Source organism: Anabrus simplex, chromosome 6 (genome assembly GCF_040414725.1).
Source record: "Anabrus simplex isolate iqAnaSimp1 chromosome 6, ASM4041472v1, whole genome shotgun sequence".
NCBI lineage: Eukaryota > Metazoa > Arthropoda > Insecta > Orthoptera > Tettigoniidae > Anabrus > Anabrus simplex.
Window position 1 is genome coordinate 309,699,930 of NC_090270.1, and position 25,615 is coordinate 309,725,544.

Consider the following 25,615-nt stretch of genomic DNA (forward strand, 5'->3'; position numbering starts at 1 on the left):
AGAAATGTCACAAATCGGTCCAGCAGAACGGATGAAAGGATTTTCCAAATCTGTTTTTGATAATCTGTTTTAATATATAGATTACCACAACAAATTTGTTCGAAAAAATTGCCAAATTTCTCTCTTAATTTATGAGTCAAGTGTTAGTAAAAATAATGTTTAATCATCAATATTAAAACAATTCTTTGAAATAAGGACACGGCAATCCTTTTTTGACCATGTCGAACTTGAAGGTCAAAAAGCAAACACCATTCCTTATCTCTTTTTAACTGTTCAAATAATCACGGATTTCACGACATTTTTTGAGAAACAATGTCGTGTGTTTTACAAGTGATGGGTGTTACGTGATGCATGGCTGTGCTCTTCAAAGAGAGATATCCTCGAATAGTAATCTTGCCTTGTTTGAACCACCTAATTGAACTTGCAATTAGGGATGCAATTAATAATCAATATGCAATTAACCACATGCAATGTTTCACTCGTGAAATGTATTCGGTTTACCACAAGTCACGAAAAACTGCTGAGAATTGCAAAATAAATCTGCAGGTTTCAATATGCAGATTAAGAAAATTGGGAAAATGTTGGGAGTGCGTTGGGATGCTAGCAGCTTCAGGACTGTCAAGGATATTTGGAAAAACTACAAAGCTTTGAAGGAGCACTTCTTTCAGACATCTACTGATAGCAGCAGATCAACAACCCAATCAAAGGGACTACTAAAAAAATTACAGTCGACTGAATTTTTGAGAGATCTAGAGCGTATGTATGACGTACTGGAAGAGATGTCATGTTTCTTCTCAAGTCATGAAGAACGAAGCTTCAACATGGCAAAAGCACGTAAGTTAATCGGATTTTCAATTAAGCAATTGGTGAAAAGCGAAGATACTCGAGAAAAAGTTACAAATGTGAAGACGTTGTGGGTTTGGGTTCCTTCGAAGGAGTTAACATAACTCCCAAAAACTGACCCAGCTAAATAGAGCTTTGTTTATTTACAGCATCGTTGATAACCTGGAGTCGAGATACTTTTCATTTGAAGTATCTAATGTAAAAAGTGTCTCAAGCCACGGACCATCAAATATTTACACAACTTTCATACAGGACATAAACATCTTTGACGCAAGTGCAGAATCCATTGCAAGGCTTTGAAAAATAATGCACAAGGACAAAAAGCCAGTGGAATTTGTATTCCGAGAATTTATCAACAATAGAGGGAAAGTTGTGCCGCTTATAGTAGCTGAACTGCAGAGATTAGTGAATGCTTTGCCTTGCAGCACTGCTGAGTGAGAGAGAGGATTCCCGGAAATAAACCGCATACAGACAAATGAAAGAAACAGGATGATAACAGACAATGTGTCTTTCCTGTTATTTATTAAAAAGTATGACCCCCTCTGGTGTTATGGCGGCCATATGTCCAGTCATGGCTATTTAGGCACCGTAAATCTGACAGCACAGAAACACGTCACGTTCCAACATAAAGGTACTCTGAATCAACACATTTTAAGGTAAGATTACACTGATTTACAAGGGAGTAGATAGCTGACATGATGTTTACTGTTCCTGGTGCAGATTTTCATGCCGATTTCAAATCTTAAAAGCATTTTCTTGTATAACGGCAGGTTTTGAAGATGTTGAAAAAGTTTGATTTTTCATGGAGCAGCGATTATCGAGAATTGTTTTCAATGTTTTTCGTTATTTTTCATACGAATCAGAGCATTTTCATTTGCTTCTATTTCTGTCAGTGACTAAAAATTATGGCGTCCAGAGGTTGCATAAATTCAACAAATCTGTTTTGCTACATGTGTGCCTGTATAACAAACAAATCCAGTAAATGCCATGTGGCGCATTTGTGCTAGTCTTAGCTAAAGCCATGTTCATTAGTTCTCCACGTAGCAATCAGTGCTGTAGGGAAATTCTGTCTGTGTAGTTGTTTTCCTTGACACAATGTTAAACATACGCAAATGGTTTGATGCCGTATATCTCAAGAACGGTGGTGATAGAGATTAATGGTATGATTATTTTGAATCAACATGTTTCATTTGTCTCAGAACGCGTGTTGGATAACAAGATGTCCACCGAAAGCAATTTATGTTGATCAGTGCATTTTGTGTATACAGGAACATGTATAGATTTAAATATGTTATCCTATGCATGTTTTTATTGAAAAAAAACCACATCTTCAAAATGACACCAGAATTTTTAAAATCTCGTACAAAATCATATTTATTTTATTTTTACCACTACAGCACTGAGGGAGATCCTATACCAATATCCGATTAGAAAAATATTTTGGTATTTTGTGTTACACGTACTTATTGATGTAAGATTTGTAAATGACTGATGAATACAAACGAAGCTCTTTATTACGGCATCGCTTTTAACAAAGTGTTGGATATAACGGTGAAATTTAACTGTCCTAAATCCTATATAAACACATCTTAAAAAATCACTTAGTACGACATAGGTTACTACGACATATCGTCTGAAATGGAGTATTTTCATTATATTTCCGAAGAAATATATCGACCAATATTGATCTTTGTTTGTTAGGCGATGAAGAAGCAAAATGAAGAAAATAGGGGAGCAAACGTCTGCATCACATTCAATGGTCCAGCCAACTCAGAACGACAGACCGAACATATCATTAATTTGCTAAGTCCGTGTGCGACATTATTGATCAATGTACACTACTGCTAGTTATTTGTTCAATTAGTATTATCATTAAAGGTATTTCTGGCAAAAATAGCTTTGGAGCTTTTATCTTCCCTCACACAGTCAATTAGAGTACTAACACGGTACACTGAAGATTCCTGGTCACTTAAAAATTCAATATATTGATTACAATCAATGATCTTGGAAGTGAGTGTAGTATTGGAAACACTTCACTTATTTATTCCAAAGTTTTAAGAAAGGAAAACTATGTCATTCCGCTATACTTTCTGATAACCTTGTAGGTAACGAAATCCTCATGTAATCCAATGCTAAAAATGAATGCATTTATGTAGAACCCATAGTAAAAATACTCACCAGAATTTTCAAATTTATCATGAATATATGGTGTCATAATATTGAACAATATCATGCACCTGTATTACATTTGCAGTTAAAAAGTTTCAGAACTAAATGAAAATCTATGTGATTCATATTTTGAAACAAAAACAATATTTTCAGAGTCCGTTACACAAGAATTTTCATTTCTCCCCAATATATTGACCTAAATGTGCTCTACTTTCAATATTTGTTAATAAAAATAAGCTATGTAAGTTTCATGCTTCTAGCTCTCTTGCATTCCAAGAAATACGAAACATCACTTATAGTGTAACAGAAGTACAGATATTGCACATATGAAAATACTATATTGCCTTCACAATTAGAACTATCTTGCCCCATTTTCTGGATCATCTTTCTCATTTTCTATATTTCTTCCCTGAATTGATTTTCCTTTTTTTAAGTTTTCAACAATTTACGTATCCCTATTTAAACTTAAAGTCACTGCTATATGGTACACATTTTTTCTGAACATTTTTACTTTGTTTTGAAAGTCACTTTCACGTTAGCACTTTGTTTGAATATTATTTGAAAATTATAATTTGTTTGAATATTATTTTGGGGGTGTAATGATTACTTCCGAACTTAGTATTAGGGGAAATATTCTTTATCCTAGGCTTTTCTAGTTTTACATTTTCACGCACGGATGTACCAGAAAAACTGATACGTATTCTAGTTTGAATTTTTAGTTCAAAACATGAACAAATTTACTGTTCATACAATAATGCAAATGCATGTTGTGAAGTACAGTATTACTCCTGTAAAACTACGTTAGAGATAATTATATGTATTTTGGTTTCGACATGTATAAAAGGGGTGTAGTCTGCTCTACTTACAATGGGAGAAAATAATTCATGTTAAAATTATAACCGTGTGAATTTTATGAAGTAAGCTTAGAATTATTCAGAAATATGTTGATAATCAAACTGAATAGTAAACAAATATATAATACATTTGACAGCTTGAAGAACACAAAAGGAACATATTAGCTATCACTAGGCCAATATTTTGCCCATGGCTCCTCGAAAGACTTTACTGTTGCATGTAACATAAAATACAAGGACAAGTTGACACAGAAAGCAGAGGCCGACGAAGACGCAGGATATTTAACCAAAGGCGTAATTTGAAACTCCAACAAAGCACACGACATTTTAATGAACAACCGTGTATGGATTACATGGGACACAAAGCGTGCAAAACCCGAAGAAGTGTTTACTGTTACAGTGGAAAAGACACCTCGTGTTACAATATATACGTCTTGTAGAAATTTGAAGCATAATAACACAGACTGAATATCCTTGTTTTTCCTCTTAAAATAACGAGAATAGTTTTAATGGTTCTGATAGTTCAGATCGCTAATATTTATGCAAATGTCACTGCATAAGCGTTGCGCGGGTAAAAGACACTTTAGGGGTTGTGGTAGTTCAGATCGCTAATATTTATGCAAAAGTCGCTACATAACTGTTGTGCGGTATCGAAGACACATACGCCTTTGTTAAATACGTTTGCACTCTAACCTAGTAGGGCTTGAATATCCTTTACATATTGATCACAAACTTTCATTTCACGAATCAGAGGATTTAACCGGATACGACAAAAATCTCCCGTCCGTTCAAGAATTGAATCTGGTACTCTCCTTTCTGAAAGTCCAATGCTGGCCGTTAAGCAAAGGAGTAAGACTTCCATAGGAGTGAACAGAGAATACAAATTGGAGATGAGTTGTTAAAATAGCTGTGACTATAACGTAAGTACAGAAAATACAAACATCCACACTTCTATCTCTTCAGGCGAGGAACTCAATGTTGAAAACATCCTAGGGACATGAGCTATGAATTTTAGGTAAAAGTAAAACATACTATAAAGTATTAGAATATACTTTTTATTTATTCCAAAAAATTAGAATTATTTTCTTAATCATCGTTATCGGTCGATTAGATTACCAGTTTGCTTTTTTCTACCACTACGAGCGCTAATGCGAGTCAATGTATTATTTCACATAAGCACCACTACGAGCGCTAATGTGAGTCAATGCATTGTTTCACATAAGCACCACTAGGAGCGCTAATGTGAGTCAATGCCTTGTTTCACATAAGCACCACAACGAGCGCTAATGCGAGTCAATGCCTTGTTTCACATAAGCACCACTAGGAGCGCTAATGTGAGTCAATGCATTGTTTCACATAAGCACCACTACGAGCGCTAATGCGAGTCAATTCCTTGTTTCACATAAGCACCACTAGGAGCGCTAATGTGAGTCAATGCATTGTTTCACATAAGCACCACTACGAGCGCTAATGCGAGTCAATGCTTTGTTTCACATAAGCACCACTACGAGCGCTAATGTGAGTCAATGCAGAGTTTCACTTAAGCCCTAATAATAACATTCGATGTGGATATTTTTCAAAAAATGAAAAAAGCCCGGGTACTGAATTAAGGAACACATTATAGAAATTATTATGTAAATAAATAAATGTGGCTAGGATTTTAATAAAAGGAAAACGAGTAAAGAAACAAGCGCTTTTAGGCTGTTTTTCTGGAAATGCATTTAGGCCGGAAGTGATTTTTTTCATGGGGCTAACTAAGACTCACAATTTGAAACCTTTTTTGGGCCCTTTATCCCTTCAAATTTCGGCACAATTGAGTAAGTTGTTTAATTTTACGTCTTTCGTAGTATCCGACCCCTACTTTGCCTCATTAGAAATGTTTTCAAGGTTAAACAACAGTGTCAGCACTGCGTCTAAAACAATATTAATCATACAAAAATACAAATTCTATGTTGCTCTGAGATAAGCTATGGAATGCCTACGATCTCTTTGAGGTTCTACAACACATTCCAGCTCAGCACGACAGTCAGTGATGGAAGAGCGAGGCGCAACCCTACTCCAGGTGGCTTACTGTCCCGGCCGGGGGATTTGCTGCACAAGGATTCTCTCGTGTCTGTTTTTCCTCCACTAGGTACCCAAGTTCTTTGTTTCAGACAAATCTCTTGTTTTGACGAACAGGGATTTATTCGCTTTCTGTCGTGTGCACCGTGGTGAGTAAATGGAACACGACATGAGAGTAGACAGAGAGTGGGGTGGATTAGCCGGAATTACACTTGGACTGTGCTTTGAGATCAGAAATATCGTCTGTGCTTCTGCAGTTAGGTAAATTATTTTTGCATTATTTTCGTACAATATGAATACACGAGTCCGACTCTGTGGTGTAGTGGTTAGCGTGATTAGCTGCCACCCCCGGAGGTCCGGGTTCGATTCCCGGCTCTGCCACGAAATTTGAAAAGTGGTACGAGGGCTGGAACGGGGTCCACTCAGCCTCGGGAGGTCAACTGAGTAGAGGTGGGTTCGATTCCCACCTCAGCCATCCTGGAAGTGGTTTTCCGTGGTTTCCCACTTCTCCTCCAGGCGAATGCCGGGATGGTACCTAACTTAAGGCCACGGCTGTTTCCTTCCCTCTTCCTTGCCTATCCCTTCCAATCTTCCCATCCCTCCACAAGGCCCCTGTTCAGCATAGCAGGTGAGGCCGCCTGGGCGAGGTACTGGTCATTCTCCCCAGTTGTCTCCTCCGACCAAGAGTCTGAAGCTCTGGGATCCCTCGCTGAGTCCGAGGGAAAAGCCGAACCTGGAGGGTAAACAGATGATAATGATGATGATGATGATGATGAATACACGAATTATTTATTTTCTTTAAAGTCCTCATACAGAAAGTACTTTTCAGATTCATAAATCAGCGGTGTGAATGGTGGAGTAAAATTTGAATTCTAGTGTGCATGAACTTTAAATTTATTGGATCTTCGTAAATTAGTAACTTGACTAATCGTATATATAAGTTTAAGATAGTTCTTAGGTTGTTTGTGTTAAGTAATATTGTTCATGAGCCTCCATGGCTCAGGCGGCAGCGCGTCAGCTTCTCACCGTTGGGTTCCATGGTTCAAATTCCGGTCACTCAATGTGAGATTTATGCTGGACAAAGCGGAGACGGGACAGATTTTTCTCCGGGTACTCTGGTTTTCCCTGTCATCTTTCATTCCAGCAACACTCTCAAATTTCATTTCATCTGTCATCAGATCAAAAATTAGATTAGGGTTTTTCCGGCGTTTGCTCTATTAACCCATGATGTAAGTATAATGGTGTGTCAGTGCGCATCCAGTCTACCGCACTAACCCCTACACCACAGAGGCTGACGATGTCACTTTCAAGGTTCATTAAAACTTTATTTTGCCCTGGAGAAAAAAATATTCCCGAACATTGAAGTAATTATCTTAGAAATATCATTTGCCTTTTTCAGTTGTTGTAGTAATTTCCATTCATTCTTCAATAACTGTTCCTATTGTTCCTTAAGTCACTATTGTTTCATTCCAACAGTAGGATCTTTCTTTTCAAATCATCCAACTCGTTACTTCCATTTCGTCAGTCAGTCCTCCTTTTCTTCAGTTTCATACTTCCCTAAAATTAAGATAGACCAGTTATTCTTTTAGTTAGAAAAATGGAATGTTATGTAATATTTAAACATGTATTTATTGTGTTTCTTCACTCACTTGTTCAAATCAGCAGCCGGCGATCTTAGAAGTTCAGCTACATCCTTATGTCGATTTCTCTGTTTTTCCCTCTCAACCATCCTGCCGCTTTTAGGAATTAAGATATTTCCTCCTAGTGGTATAGTCTCTTACATCCGGTTTTAATTCACGGCGGCTTTTATTCTGATAATTTAGAAGTTATTGTCTTAAAGGGATTTCAAAGCATGTCGTAGCGAAATTAAGCGAGCAATCTCGACCGAAAGTAACAACAAACTTTGTATCACCTTAAAATAGCATGTATCGAATAATGACAGTAATAATAATTTATCATATATTATAAATACGTACCGTGTTTCACACTAAATTTATCATTTCGCCGACAAGCGGTTTCCCATAGTCTGGCAAGATCTTCATTTTTCGGGAATGAAAAATACTTTGTGTATGATCCTTTGGTTTTCCTGTAGTATCTTAAGAGCCTGCTACTGCACAGCCCGGTATATTCAAAAGTGCGATCCGTGCAGATTAATGAGAAGAATAAAAGAGCTTCAAATTATGTACGGCACGTATTTCAATACATAACGCATGTTTAACACAGCGACAAGCCATGCAGCCGCGGAGCCAGTTTATCGCAGTGCTCCCCGCGTGACGTCACCTGAGCAGAAGCAACGTGTTTTCGTCTCTCTTACTGACACACCATTATACTCACATCACGTATTAACCAGCGTTTCGTCTTAGGTCTGACACTAGACTCGTCAGAGTGGGATGTGTCAGACCCTACCCACTGACGCTGGGGTGTATGCAAGTGAACTTATCAGAAGCCCATTTAAGAGGCACAGTCTGATAACTGCATATGGGAGATAAGACTCCACAATGGAATTAATGCCCGCCTAGCAATTCCAAATGGAAATTCTAAATTCCCATGGAGGGAACTAGATATTTTTCCACCAATAGAGCATATCAAAAATCAGATCAAAAATTAGATGTAGGGTTTCTCCGGCGTTTGCTCTATTAACCAGCTTTTCGTCTTAGGTCTGACACTAGACTCTATCAGTCATTAATCATTGCCCCAGAGGAGTGCGACAGGCCTCGGCAGCCTGCACAATTCCTATTCTTGCCGCAAGATGGGGGCTTCAATGATTCCATCCCTGACCCGGTCACTGACTAGAAAACAGATTGTAGGTTTTCATTCCTTCATTTTCAATATTATGCACACTAGGGAAACCCGTTGAAATTCAATGGAATACTAAGTGCTCCGCTCGGTAAAGTATATTTTTCTGCCATTTTAAAACTGTTTAGTTTCTAAGATAAATCAGTAAATCAAACAATACTGATCAGTATTTAGGGCAGTCGCCCAGGTGGCACCTATTTTTCAGTAACATCTGATTCCTTGGCCTGATTTCAATGAGTTTTTACGGGTTAACACAACTCGGCAACCTTGATTATTTCCTTCCTTATCTCTTCTTTCTTTGAATGAACTTTCAGCTTCTCAGCATATGCTGTTTGATCGTCACACAACATCCTTAGTGTTATTCCTTACTTTGATAGTTTGATTTTTCATATACACTCGGAATGGGCATCTCCCTCGCAAACCAAAGAGTTGTTAATTTAATATTAGATGAGAATATGGGTAGTAATATCTTTGACATTTTGGTGATGTAGTGACGGAGGACCTCAACTATCTTACTATAATATAGCCCTACCATAGCAGTCGGGGTGGTAGCGTGTTGAAACAAAAGTACAAGTAACGATAAATAATTAGAAGTACGCAGTGGAATATGCAAAGATATATAGCGATACGGTAGAAAGCACAGCGTACTAGAATAATAATAATAATAATAATAATAATAATAATAATAATAATAATAATAATAAATTATGATGAGGAGTAGTATAAATCAAGGAAAACCGCGCAGTAAGGAAGAAGCTAGGCCAATAGAAGATCACCAAAATAACAATGCGAAATAGAATATATATTTAACAACCATAATTTAACAAGATAAACAATTGCAAGTAGAAGAAAAATCCAAAAGGTGTGCCACATTTATAAATAATTATCCAATGGTAGATAAAAGGAAAGCCCGTTGAATAAATTGGAAGTGTACAATATACATCGAAACTGAACCCTGAAAGAGAAAAAGCATGAAAGGGAGGGGGAAGGGAAGTAGGATGATTATTAGGACGGGGAAAGGATTTTCTTCACCGGGTATTGCTGAAGTTTAGTAATAGCATAGATCTAGGATGACATCTGAAAATAATTTACAATCGTCCGTAGCGCAGTGCGTGAATAGAAGCAGTCTAAGTTATGAGTTTTTAAAGGGAAGCATAACCACTCGACAGAACAAAGTATTACAGCAGGCAATAGCCCGAATGAAAGTTTTGAGTCCAAATGCAGATAAATATTATAAGTCTTGCTCACCGAGTCGCTGTAGATAGAGTCCAGATGAAATTGACATGATTACAATAAGCACTGTTTTAGTGTGTGGTCCACCACTCCACCACGAAGCCCGACTCAACGGTGGAAAGGCGGAGAGAGCAATATATAGTAGAAAGGAAGATTCCAGAAAAAGAACGCAGGCTACAAGCCAGTGAGTTCTAGAAACATAATGTCACGTGGTTACACAGCGCACAGGCAGAGCGAAGTGCAGCGAAGATGACGTAATCAGTCAAGTAGACGACAGGTGAGCGAGGTGCATGGTGCGGCGAGAAGGAAGTAGAAGCGAGCAGCAGTAAACAAGGTAGGAATATGTAGAGTAGATTCGGCTATTGTAATACATTCCCCATGTGCCGGCGAAAGCGAAGCGTCCAGATGATGTAGTAGCGTGCAGGTGATGCAGCAAGGATAGCGGAGCATCCAGGTGATGTAGCGACGATAGCGTGGCGGTCTTCTCGAGTGGCGCCAACTCGGAAGAGCGAAGTTCGTACGCTAGAAGTAGAAAGCAGACGGCGAAAGACAGTGTACCCAAATGAAGAAAAGGGGCAAAGGAAAGAGCTGGGAATGACAAGGGAGATGAGAGCGAAAAATGAGGATAGAGATGAGGATGGAGATGAAGATGGCGAGGAAGATGGACGTGAGGATGGCGAGGAAGATGGACCGGTCCAAGAAGAAAATGAGGGAATAAAAGTAAGAAAAGGGGTTCAGAAGTTAAAGCGAAAATAGATATAAATACACATGTTACAAAAGTAGTACAATATAAAAGATAGAGAAAAATATGTATGTGGCACAAAAGAAAGTAATATAAAATATAATTGAAAATACATGAGTAGACAAAAGAATTCCATGAGGGCAAAGTGAGAGAAAAAAAAAGTTTATTTAGCCTCTCATGGGGAGTTCGGGACGAAACGGAGTGATGGACCCCAGCATCTGATGAGCAAGAATAAGGACACTAAAAAAGAAGGTCAAAAATCGAAGGACCCAAAAAGAAAAGGCAATTAAAACATTATATAACCGAACAGCGCTAGGATGAAGGAAGCCCCAGCAGAGGGGTAATAGAAAGGAAACAACCAGTCCGGGAAGAAAATCTTTCCCAAAAAAAGGAAAGGGGAAAGGAGGGCGAAAGAGAAAACAAAAAGGAAAAAATATTAATTATGAGAAGTGGAAGCATAAAATCTTTTGAGCTGAGAAATATGGACACGTTTGACATCAACAGGATCAGAAGTAGATTGTAAAAGGGCATTAGCAGGGGTGGGCAGAGAAATAATGCGAAATGGGCCTATCCACCGGGAAGCTAATTTAGCAGAAAACTGATCACTAGCAGAACTTTGGGGGTGATTGCGTAAAAGAACCAAGTCACCAAGTTTAAAGGTGGAGGGTCGATGACGGGAATCATGAGTTTTCTTGGAGAGGAGTTGAGCAGCTCGAAGATGAGAAAGAGCTTCGGTCCAAAGAGATAGAAGAGATTGAGAATCATCTGAATCTAAAAGGGGGTGAAGATCCCAAGTAAGTGACAAGGGGGTGTGAAGATCGCGGCCCAAAAACAATTTAGCAGGAGTGAATCGGGTAGAAGAATTTATACGGGAATTGAAAGCAAGAACTAAAGCAGAAAGATTGCGATCCCAGTCCTTATGATAGGAGCTGTGAAAAATAAAAAGAGCAATTTTAAGGTTTCGGTGATAGCGTTCGACGTTGTTAGCCTGAGGATAATAAGGAGATGTATTGATCTTCTTAATTCCCAGTTGGAAACACATTTGAAAAAAAAGCTTTGGAAGTAAAGATAGAGGCATTGTCAGACACTAAATTTGAAGGCAAACCAATAAGAGGAAATAAGACGTTGGAAAGAAGATTGATAACAATGGAAGAGGAAATTTTGCGTAAAGGGTGGAGTACCAAATACTTAGAAAAACCGTCCAGTAAAGTAAAAATATAGGTGTTACCGCGTGATGAACGAACAAGGTCAATAAAAAAAGTTTCAGCTGGGTAGGTGGGGGGAAGAGCAGAATGAAGACCAGCAGATCTAGATTTAAGAGGTTTAGCTAACTGACAAGGTTGGCAAGTGGAAACATAGTGACGAACACTTTTACGCAAATTAGGCCAGAAATAAAGAGAGGCAATGCGAGCGTAAGTTTTAGCAAATCCAAAATGCCCGCCTACAGGGGAAGAATGATAATAGGAAAGTATCATGGGCTGTAGAATAGAAGGGACAACAACTCTGGGAGAAGATTTAGGGGTTGGTTTGAAAAGAAGTAAACCTTGGGAGAAAATCCTATAAATGTTTCTCTAAAATCACACATTTGTCATCCACTTTTTGTTTTTCGTATCTAAATCGCCAAAATGGGTGAACATGAGTAGTTAACAATATGATTTCTTGAAAATGATACAGGAAAATTTCTTTAAAACATTAGTTTTATACTCCATAGCCCGCCTTTAGAGTACCCATGACCAAAAGTACGCCTACAAATGTGTAAATTTCTCTGACGTTAGTGGCTGGCATAAATACATAACTTTTTTATTTGTGTAATTCACAACAATGTTCCTACATCTAAGACAAGGGTTCAAATGCATGCCTCAGGAATCGACGTCACACTTTCGGACGTAATTATAAGTTCACTTCAATGTATCAGGTTTTGTCATTGGATGATCCTCATGAAAATCAATTTCAAGTCCCCTCCATTCCTAGACGTGTAAATCGGTCTGCCATCATCATATTATGGTGAAATATTTACGCCTACACTATTATCATCACCATCATACGCCAAGACATCACCAAATTCTTACATTTCTCCAACAAGATCTCGGTTTCAAATGATTCAGGAAAAGGATCATCGTCGTCATGGACACTATTGGCATCATATTCAGCATACAACGTACTCATTACTGCCTCCAAATCGTCCCGGATTATCAACATTATATTATAATAGCAAATGTACCCGTGCTTCGCAACGGTATTCTACATTGTATATGGATATCGACGTAAGACTGTGCGTGCAGTAAATGAGATTGTTTTAAAATTGCATGTCTCTTAGCCTTATCCTAGAAATAGCATGGGGAGGTCCCCATACGTTGTTTCCAATGTAAAGTGAGGGTTGAGGAGTTGTGATGATAACGGCAGGCTCACTTGCCTACTGCCATTCAAAATCGAGTTGGCAAGTTTACATTATAATTGCAGGCCCCATTGCCTACTGCGCGGTCACAATCGATTTGGGGAGTTTAAGTTACAATGGCAGACCCATTTCCTACTTTCAGACAGATTACAGTTGATGAGCTTTTATTATAATAGCAGGCAACTTCCCTACCACCAGTCAAAATTGAGTTGTGCAGTTATCATTATAATGACAGGCCCTTTTTAGTGCTGCCAGCCAGCTTACTGCCAGTCACACAGAATTAGCGAGTTTCCATGAAAATAACAGGCCACTATGCCTAATGCTAGTCAAATTTTAGATTGGAACATTTGTTTATAATGGTGGCCACCCTGGCCTAGAACCAAACACAATAGGGTAGGGGACTTTCGAACAAAACTGCATGATCCCTTGCCTTTTGCAAGACAAATCGGAAAGTGAATTATTCATTAAAATGGTAGGCCCTCCTTACTAATGCCAGTTACACAGGAGTTGGAGAAGGACCCCATTCCTACTGCCAGCAGTCAAAGTCGGTGTAGGGAGTACTGATTACAATTACTGATTACTGATTCTCGATCGCTACAAATCGACATCAATGAATATATGTAGATGGACATACGAAAGTATATGCATGTTTACAATATTGCAGACCCTCATTTACAGATTAACTGCTGCCAAACGGTACGTCATATTGACAAAGGATTGTACCGTAAGGCGCAGAATTTAGATATCTAAATGGCTGGTCCTATGATATTTTCTGGCATCTCATCTATTCATGGGTCAGATTGAGTCAGAAACGTTGAATAGGTTGAAATTTGTGTAAGATTATCTTACATTGCATTACTTTTCGGATAATTATGTGACATAGCATTTGGCTCACATATGGGTACTGGGTGGGCCAATGTTCGTGTAGAGTTTGATCATACTACCCTTCCCGTAAGTGACTGAAAGTATGAATTATATAGGTAAAGAGTCCAAATTTACTTAAAATCGAGAAATAGAGACGAATGTAAAGTATAAGCGATACAGATACGACAAAAAGTCATAAGACCAAGGCTGAAGATCACTCCTAATTCAACGAAGATTGTGTCATCCGTTATGTGATAGGAATTCCCGTTTATCCCACGAAATACCTCGAAACGAAGGTCTGCACCATCATTAAAATTGCTTCCATATTTTGATATTCTTCGGGGATAAAAAATGAAAAAGTTAAAGATCTGTGAAGTTTTTCGTTCGTTACAGGCTGAAACGTATAATTTTGCCAAATTTCAATTTTCTTGCTTGTCTGGCAGATTATACCGCAATCTGGATTTTGGGTGAGGGGTTAAAAATTATGACTTTCAGGAAATTAAACCAAAAAATGTCCAGACGATCATTATTACCCCTGAAACGGGTATCTGTACGAAAATTTCACCAAAATAGTCAATGTACAGGCACACACAGTCCTTACGATTTTATTTATATAGATAGATAAGGAATCTGCTCCACGTACAACACATTTTGGCTACGTCCGCTGGAATTAACCTGCAAAACCAACCGTTCATGATATCTCACTTATTAATCCTCCTGTCGAAAAATTCACATGAGAAAAAAAGTTTTAGAAATGGATTTCCATTAAGGATTGTGGATTTCGGATGTGCATATTTTGAGGAAGTGCAAAATTATGGTTCCGGTTTCGGATAAACCGCCAGTAAATTAAGGTATTCAGAAATAATATTGGCCCTAAAACTTACACAAGGACAGGTGGATTCTAAGGAATAACTTACCGAGGGAGATGTTCAATAAATTTCCTATTTCTTTGCAATCATTTAAGAAAAGGCTAGGAAAACAACAGTAGAGAATCTGCCACCTGGGCGACTGCTCTAAATGCAGATCAGTAGTGATTGAATTGAAATGAATCAAGTTTGGTAGAAATATATTTAGTCGTTTTCAAATTATAAAAACTCAAACAATCAAACCGACAAACAGACACCAATGTTAAGAAATATGCAGATGGTCATTATTACAACTGAAACGGATAACTGTACGGAAATTCCGCCAAAATAGCAAATGTATAGACAGATGGTCGTTGCGATTATATTTATGTAGATGACAGATAAGCATGGGCACGTTTGAAAGTGCAAACCTTCATTTCGAGATTTACTGCTCCTAAACGGAACATCATACCAACAAACGGTTTGCACCCTCAGACGTCTCCTTTATCGCTCTACATGTTTGGTGTTAAAACATTTTCTCGTATATCACATATTTATGGGTTCGATTGAGTTACGATATTTGAATGGGGTGAATTTTGGGTACATTTTCATCATTTTACATTATTTTTCACCTACTTATGTGGAAGCTAGAATCATGAAATTGGGTTCGCATATAGGCATTGGTCCTGTCAAGGTGCGTGCCCAATTCGATGACTCTACCTTTCCTATAAGTGTGTCAAACTAATACACGTGTAAAAAGCACAAAATTTACGAATCATCGAAATATACAGCCAAATCTACCCTATAAGGGAGAGAGAGAGAGAGAGACATATCACAGGACCAAAGTTGTAGATCATTTGAAATTGAACGGTGATCGTGCCATCCGGTTTGTGATAGGACTTACCGTTCAGCCGCGAAATACCTCGAAACGAAGGTCTGCACCGTCGTTAAATTGCCTATATTTCGATATTATTCGGCATAAAAAGTGAAATATTTAAAGATCTTTGAAGTTTTCCGTAGGTTAGCGGCTAAAACGTATAGATTTGCTTAATTCCAATTTTTCAGCTCGTGTGGCAGATTGTGAGGCAATCTTGATTTTGGGCGAGGGCTGGGGGGGGGTAAAATTTAGGACTTCCAGGAAACTACAGCTAAAAAATATTCAAGCGGTCATTATTACCCCTTAAACGGAAATCTGTACGAAAATTTCGCCAAAATAGTCAATGCACAGACACATGGTCGTTACGATATGATTTATCCAGATAGATAAGGAATCTGCTCCACGTATAACACCTTTTGGGCTACGTCCGCTAGACTTAGCCTGAAAACCGACCTTCCATGTTATCTCCCTTATTAATCCTCCCGTTGAAAATGCACATGAGAAAAATAAATTAGAATTGGATTTCCAAACAGTTTGATCGATTTCCAGTCAGGTTGGTCTTGTACTTTATATATTGTGGGAGAGTAAAAATCAATATTTCGGTCCCCTATAAAATCTCAGACTATTCCGGGAATTTGAAATGGTATAAACCTTAAAACCTACCCGTGGATGGGTGGATGCTAAATATAAAGTTTGGTTCAAATATCTCTGTAGTTTTCAAGTTGTAAGAAATACGCTTTACGCGCACCCGCTCTTGCGTTAAGTCCAGTGGGACTTGTACCGAAAAACGGTCCGTTAATGATATCTCCGTTATTAATCCTGGTATCAAAATGATGCACATGAGAAAAAAAGGTTTAGAAATTAATTTCCATTAAGGCAGGTAGATTTCCATTAAGTTTGTTTGTGTATATTTTGAGGGAGTGCAAAATCACGGTTTCGGTTCCGTATAAGCCCCCAATTAGTTCAGGGATTTAGAAACAATATTTGCCCTAAAACCTACCCAAGGACAGGTGGATTCTAAGTATGAAGTTTGGTGGAAATATATCGAGTAGTTTTCAAGTTATAGAAAGACAGACAAACAGACCAACAGACAAACAAACAAACAAACTAACTAACTAACTAACTAACTAACTAACTAACTAACTAACTAACTAACTAACTAACTAACTAACTAACTAACTAACTGACACCACGGAAACCTACCCTTGGACAGATGGATGCTATATATAAAGTTTGGTTCAAATATCTTCAGTAGTTTTCAAGTTGTAAGAAATACGCTTTACACGCACCCGCTCTTGCGTTAAGTCCGGTGGGATTTGTGCCGAAAAATGGTCCGTTAATGATATCTCGCTTATTAAATCCTGTTATCGAAATGATGCACATGAGAAAAAAAGGTTTAGAAATTAATTTTCATTAACGCATGTAGATTTCCATTAAGTGCGGTTGTGTATACTTAGAGGGAGTGCAAAATCACGGTTTCGGTTTCGTAAAAATCCCCACTCAGTTCAGGGATTTAGAAACAATAATTGCGCTACAACCTACCCAAGGACAGGTGGATTCTAAATATGAAGTTTGGTGGAAATATATGCAGTAGTTTTCAAGTTATAGAAGGACAGACAAACAGACAAACAGACACCAAAGCTAAAAATGATGCAGATGGTCATTATTACACCTGAAACGGATAACTGTCCGGAAATTACGCCAAAATATTCAATGTACAGACACACGGTCGTTACGATTTTATTTATATTATATTATATGATATTATATTATATTATATTATATTATATTATATTATATTATATTATATTATATTATATTATATTATATTATATTATATTATATTATATTATATTATATTATATTATATTATATTATATTATATTATGCTGAGAATAAATCACTAATACTTCTTCGCTTCGCTGCACTTCGTTCTTCACTGCCCATTCCCAAGCGAATAATGTAGAAATTTCAGTTCCATGCTTTCGAGACATGCATTGTTGCCCCATAAAAAATACGTATTTCATTGTTGAGACAGTAAATAAATAATTAGCAGGTGGTGTGGGGCAGAGGGAGAGAGAGAGTAAAAATATCCCCTAATTCAACCAAATTGGCAGGTTGTTGAACTACACAGTTGAAGGACAATAATTGTTTCAGTTGAAATCAGGGAATAACTGAGCAATACAACGTAATTCAACATGGTCATCATAACACATTTTCGTACGTACGTACGTAGTTGAATTGCTAACGGCCAGTTTATAGGGTGGATCGCCTACAACAAAACCTTTGTAATAAGTTTTTCTATGCAGTTGTTAATTGTCTATCAACCCGCAAGCTTATTTCAGTATGACGTCCCTAAGTATTAAGAGTGTAATATAGACCGAGATAAACTCTTGCCATCAGCGAAGATTGGGATAATCAGGCTTCTAATGGTTATAAATTCGTAGTGAATATAGTGATTAAGAATTTGAAATTAAACACGGTATCTACCTTTCTACCGCCATACTATTTACGAAATTATCACAACGAAGGGAGTGAACAATTTATAATGCAGTTTATAGGAAGCGTATTGTGAAATATCATCGTTAAACTTAGGTCTATCAAAAAACGCGTACGTATGAAACGTTGAAGAACACGTCATTTCTCTTCTTTTATGCCGTACCGTATACTAATTTATCGTTCAATGGATAATGCCGGAGATGCTTGCAAAAATGGGAATTTTAGTCCACATCCCAACGGACCCTTGGTGCATGTCACTTTCAGTTGGGTTACCGGGAATAACAAAAGAGCCATTTTACACTTTCTGTAGAGCAGAGAAAAAGGAAAGTGTCATCAACGATGGATTTCGTGAGTACAGTCACAGTGCCACGCCAATGGTTAGAGAAGCAAAAGTATGTAACTGTGAAGCTGTGAGAATTTCTCGCAACTGTACCGTATTATAAATTTGAAAATCGGCCTCCTTCTGTCTCAATTTTGGTCAGCTTCATTGTGCTTCACGTTACTGTCACGTGCTTTTGGAAAGAAATACCATTTTAACATGCAGTATTAAATATGTAATTTCGCATAAATTCATGAAGGAAACATAATCCATTCCAAATTCCCGTTGGAAGAACGGGTACAGAGGCCAGTGTAAACGCCAGAAAGTGAATATAAAACTACTTCTTCTTTTGCTTATTGTGTCGCTTTTTCCATACCTGCGGGGTTGCGGGTACAAACTATGTATCACATGTGGATTTGACCCTGTTTTAAGGCCGGATGTCCTTCCTGACGACAATCCTATATGGAGGGATGAAATCACTATTGTGTGTTTCTGTGGTGGTTGCTAGTGTGGTGTATTCTATAAATATGAAGGGGAAAGTGTTGGGACAAACACAAACAACTAGTCCCCGAACTAGAATAATTAATAGGGCGCGATTAAATTCCCGGGCCTGGCCGGGACTCGAACCCGGGAACCTCTGAACCGAAGGGCTGACCATTCAGCTAAGGAGTTAGACCTAGTGTAATATAAGACTAACTGGCCCAATTTATTAACTTAATTTCAGATGCAATAAGTACACAGTTCAGTTGATCTTAATGATCCTTTTCACGAAACAAACAAAATAAGAAACAATAAACGTCCAAGAGTTGAAAGTGTAAATGCTGCAGGGAGATTTCATCTAAGTAATACATGTTTGTATTACATCTTGTTCGCAGTTTCCTACAGCAGTAGGTACACGTATAATGTTAAATACATGCTGTGCAGAGAAACAAGTCGCTAATAAACAAGGAGAACCTATGTCTAACTCTTCAAACAACTGCTGCTGCCAAGAAAACAATGAGCTAGAATAATGTTAGGAGAGAAAGAAGCAAGTCGGCATTTAATGTGTGACTAGCTGTCGTACTCGTCGAGCTCTGTCTAGCCGAGGCGGTTAAGGCATGCTTGATTCACCTGAAAAGATCGGTTAATTTAAAGATTGAAATGAGAAATAAAATTTCGTGATTACTTCGAAAATATCCCATTATGGACTCGAAAGAAACGGAAATTATTTGCAAAATTAAAATTGTAAAAATACGAGGAGCTGTTTTTGGGATGCTCTGGTCATCAGATTTAATTATTACTTCAGTGAAGTCTTGAACAATATCATTGATGTGCTTAGAAGGAAATTTATTTGTTGGAGTTAGATCATTTAAATAGATATTTACAATCTTTCTAAATGATTGCCAATTTGCCTTATTTAAATTCCATTTACAGTATTGGAGTTTTGATGTGTTGTCTGGAGCACTTTGATCATCATTAATTATGATGGGGAAGTGGTCACTTCCTTGTAGAGTTGAATAAATGGACCAGTTAAATAATGCAGCTATGTCTGGCGTACATATAGTTAAATCTATGCTACTGTATGTTCCGTGTGCTATATCAAAACGAGTTGGAGCAGTTGAGTTCAATAATACTAGAGTAAATTCATCTAGTATCTTCTCTATTTCTTTCCCCTTTGCATCAGTATTGCGACTAACCCATAAACTGTTGTGGCTATTAAAATCATCCATCAAGATGAAGGGTTTGGGGAGTTGGTGTATTAGGTTTCTTAAATCATCAGCGTGAGATGTACTATTCGTAGGAAAATAAACATTACATACACATATAGCTTGTGGAAGGTATAATAAAACTGCGACTGCTTCTAAATCAGTAGTTAAAGGAACCTCTTGATGGTGTAAATTATTTTTAACATAGGTGGCTACGCCTCCACTTGCATGATTTGGATTAATTCGGTTTTTATAATGTACGTTGAACTGTCTTAAATGGGAAACAAAGTTGTCTCTGAAGTTAGTTTCTTGTAGACAGACAACTGGAGGCTGATGTTTATTTAGTAGAAGCTGTAAATACTCTCGCTGTGATCGAAAACTGTTGAGGTTCCATTGAAGTAATGATATAGTCATAAGAATGACAAACAAGTGTAGAGGGAATTTTATCATTATTATGTGAGGGAAGTAGAGTCATCGCTGGAGTAATCTGGAACTAAACTGTTAATTGCTTCACCCCGGTTTTCACTGCTAGACTTAAGCAGTTTCTTGACTATTCGAGTACTCCTGTTCTTAATGGATTTTTCAGTGTAGTATGGATATAGTTTTTGAAGGGCTTGGGCTAAACCCTCTAGATCTTGGGTGTAATTGGAAGCTATTGCTGCAATATCATTAACTCCAATACTGTTTTCAAGAAAAAAGATTGGAGTTGTACTGTAAGTAATTGACGGGAAAGGACTGAGGGTTGGCTTCTAGAACTTGCTTAATTGGCTTAAGCATATCACTAATAGTTGTGCTTTGTTTTTCTGTCTTTGGTTTCTTGTAAGTTTGTTTTGTCTTGTGTTTCCCTGTCTGTTCACTTGTCTTAGGTTCAGTTGTTTGGGGAGGTTCCTTAAAATCAAGGTCTTTTCTGCCTGTAGTTTCACTGCTAGATAGTGATATTGGTCTCTTCGATCCAGCAAGATGAACACATGAGGGGTTTTGAGGGCATTCCAAATGAGAGGTTAGAGTCGTTTCGCCTGAGGGTAAAAGCCCACAGTTTTGATTTTGAGAACACTGAAGAGATGTAGATGTAGCAGTTGTCTGAACAGTAGTTTGTGAGGGAGTACAGGTAATATTTTCTTGACAGTTTGTTTTAATTTTTTGTGTATCCTCTACTAGTTGGGGAAATTCTGTTAGATTGATCTTGCCACGAGAATGACTGCTTTGATTTAATGAGGAGCCTTCATTTATTATTTCATCATTATCAGGACAGTTTCTAGCTAAGTGCCCCTCAGTTTTACAAAGAAAGCAGGTGGGTGTGTCAGAGGATAAATAAATCCAGTAATTGGTACCTTCATATTCGATTTGGAGTGAGTCTGGAAGTTTGTTAAAGTCTTCATTTTGAATATAAATCTGTCTCCGAAAACTGAGAATGTGAGAAAATCCGGGGATTAAACCTGCTCTAATAGGTGATATCTTTGACATTGGTTTAATGTCGAGTTTGAGAAATTCTTCTTCAATAACAATATTAGGAATCACAGGGCAAACATTGGATAGAATAACTCGTTTGTTTTTAGTTAGGAGAGGTCTTATTTCCAACGAGACATTATTTATGAGAATCTTAGGATGTTTTGAAATTAATTCTTCAACACACTTTTGACTTGCAAGGAAGATACATATTCTTCCATTAGATATCCGTGAGACAAATCGGATGTTACTAGGGCTAGTGACTTTTCCAATTGCTAGTATATAATCTCGGATACTAATACCATCGCAAGATTCAATAACAATAGCTTGATCTTTGGTAGGGTAGGATTGCATTGCTGCAGAGTAACTTAACCTTGGGTTGTTAGGAGATTGATTAAGTGTGTTAGGAACAGTAATAGAGGTTGTCATGAGGTTACCTGGTTCACCGGTACGGGTGGGAATTATGCTTTCTTTATTCTGTCGATTCGTGAGGTTACTTGAGACTTGCTGATTTTCATTATTTAGATTCATTGAGTTAGAAAAAACTTGCAGACCTCCATCAACAGAGGGGGGGCCATTATCGGTTAGCTAACAAGATGAGGTTATAGGTATGAGAGTGATCCTTTAATGAGCACTAATCTCCACAAAGCAGATTTAAAACCACACTCACTACAAAAGTACTTAGCAGCTTCACTCTGGTGCTTCAGACGGTAAATTTTAGCTTAGAATGACCGATTATTCAATAGTTCCAAGCGACAATATTACACGCGAACATCATGTAAGTCACTGCCATCTTGACTTGTGTAAAAATACGACTGAGGATGCCCGGTAACAGATTGACTAGACAAAGACAATGTCGCCTTCATACATGCCATGAAGGCCCTTGGAGGAGTGGAAGGTAAAGGCTCCCACCATTGTTAACCGCGGCATGTGATAGGGTAGAGTGGTTAGCTCTACGCCCGGCCGCCTTTGCCCACAGGAATGAACCTGGTACTCATTTTTTGTGTAGGGTGAGTGAACCTCAAGGCCATAAGCACCTCCGGAAGTGGAAATCTCGTTTCTTAAATTTTACGACTTCCTGACGGGGATTCTAACCCACGTCCCTCCGGGCGAACAAAATTTTCTTGTTTATACCAATGTTGCCATTTTACCAAGAAATGACATTTTCAAAGTTTTTCCTCTATCGCTAATTTAAAACGCAGCGGTACGCCGTATACAGAGCAGGCCCACGCATGTTCTTTCATTCTGTCCGACAAAATTAGCTTCAGAGTTCTTTAGGATTACAGTTTCAATAACAACTTGTAGTAGGCCTCCGCACTGTGTAAGAGGAGAAATATATCTGAGGGAGTAATTTACAGTCCAGAAAGTATGCTTTTTAAAACTTCCAATTCCTTTTACCTACCTTGAAACATTTTCAGCCCTTTGCCACGTATAAAATTATTTTTTCTACAAAGTTCTTATCGGATTCACATCACATTTTCAGAGAATGTTCGAATATGTACAGGAATTAAAATTAGGTCTGAATTTTATTATCATTTGAAATTTTGTCCCTATACGTGCGCATAAATAAGTCATGTAAACATCCATCCTTAGAGTGCTGTGCGGTAAGGTTCAATTCGCTTTACATGTAAGCCTTCGAAAATGACCACAACGAAAATTGTTCTGATGGACTGCATATCTATATGTCGCTGGGAGGCGTGACCAGTCTTAAGGAAAATAAATGATAGGAAGAGCATTGGGAGATAATATCTTTTGCCCGAACAGCGATTATTTTCACTCCTGAAACTGCACGAAATTATAGTTTTGCCTATTCATGAAAAATGAAAAATTTAAAAAAAAATACAACCCCTATAGTTTATACTTGACTGCAAAACTTGAAGTGTTTCTTAAATATCTGAGTATTTTTGGCAAGTTGCCAAATTATAGCCCATAAAAATTAAAACTTTGGCGCAAGTAGCATTTTCCACGCAAAATATAAAACTGATCAACTCCAAGTTTTGTGTGGGGCTATATCTTATTAATATGTGTTTGTTTTTTGAAATTCGGTTTTGATAAGTGATAAATTGTAGATGTTCAAAATTTCAATCATGAGTCCCCTTAATGTTGAGTAACGACCACGTAATGGTATTTATCTGTTCGGGGACTGGATTACTTTATTTGTATTTAAATTTTCTTGATTACAAATTGTATTTTAGTATGATTTTTTTTAACATGTATGCCACCTTTAGTATTACAATTCATCGTATGTAAGGTCCCCTCCTCTCAGCCGCGCAGGTCGCCTACCAGCCGTCAACTCGGAAGACCTGCACCAGGCATCTCCGGAGCCCACACGCTATTATTATCGAAATATTGCTTTTTGACATCACGCTATTGTAACCTTCTTGGCCGCTACTACTGGTTCATTGATCGTACTCCATATTAACCACACAGAAGATATGGGGAAAATTAAGACCAAAAACTGTCAATCAGAACACAACGCTGATCGTCTGTTGGAAACATACCTTGTCCACATGTCTGGTAATAGGATTATGGAATATGACAGGCCAGCCCGGGGGTTAGACAGAGATCCCTAAGGGAGTGGTAGTCAAATCCTGTTAGGGTCGAAGGGCCGAGTGAAACCACCTGAGCCTGTGGTCTGATTGATGGTAACCATGAACTAATCCTCAATAAGGTACGATCATTACATAGTCTTCAACAGAATATAAGCACAAATATATTGTTGCTTAATGTTCAGGTCTTGTGACATAGTCATCAACAAACCTGCTTATTAATTATCTGTGTGAACTCTAACTTACAATTTGTGTTGTGGCGTATTTCTGGGTAATTAATCAAAGCGATGGTGATTGCTATTTAAAGAGGATAGGTTTGATGCTGTATTTTGAGATTACACCCGTAACCAGCACAAGCCTTGAGCATATTAGGGCAAAAAGGTCCTCATTGCGGTGGTTTATTTAAAGGATAGAGGATTTAATAATCACATTAGTCGCTCACATGCACACATTCACCGCAGAAAGTAGCTAAGTAGGGAGGCAGAGAGGTCCTGAAAAGTGATCCTAATAATACTAGTAATGATCAATCAAATCAGCTAATATCATAATTTCTACATGCGCTTAATGAATGGAAAGTTAAATTCATCAACAAAGCTCACGAAGGTGGAGCCTCTCACCGCTGGGTTCCATGTTTCAAATCCCGGTCACTCCATGTGAGATGTGTGCTATACAAAGCGGAGGCGCGACAGGTTACTCTGGTACTCTGGTACAGGGTACTCTGGTTCTCTCTGTCATCTTTCATTCCGGTAACACTCTTCAGTCTCATTTAATTTCCTCTGTCGGTCATTATTCATTGCCCCAGAGGGGTGTGACAGTCTTCGGAAGCAGGTAAAATTCCTATCCTCGCCGCATCATTCATTCCAATCCTGACCCTGCCAAATGTCTGGGAACAGGCTGTGAATGTTCATTTTCATCTCACGCGGATGACCATGAATAAAACAGAGCTGCTGATAATTTCTGTACTTTTCTCCATAGTAGCATGAACCTTTAACCAAGCACTGAACACCCAGATGCCTAGTACAATGAGTCACCAAAAGGCGTAGACTCGCTAATAGAAAAAAAGTTTAAGTAAATTCTCCAATTCTGAACGGGCATCGAAAAGAGCCCAGTTTCAGAAATATTTTATGAGTTTGGAAAAACATCTAAGTAGAAAATACGAATGAATGAATTACGTTTGCAAAATAACTGAAATCCATCATATGCAGTTAAATGACTTATTCAGCAGCATTGTTTCTAAAGACGAGTTTGCTAAAGCAGCAGCTCCAGAGACCTCTCCAGGGCCTGATTGGGTTCTCGGAAGAGTCATTATAACTTGTGAAGAAACACCCATGATCACTACTAGAATTCTAACAACAGCCTAAGGATCTACCTGCTTTAAAGACACTAGGAAGAGACTGCTATACAAGATATACTACATAATCCTATTACTAGATATTCT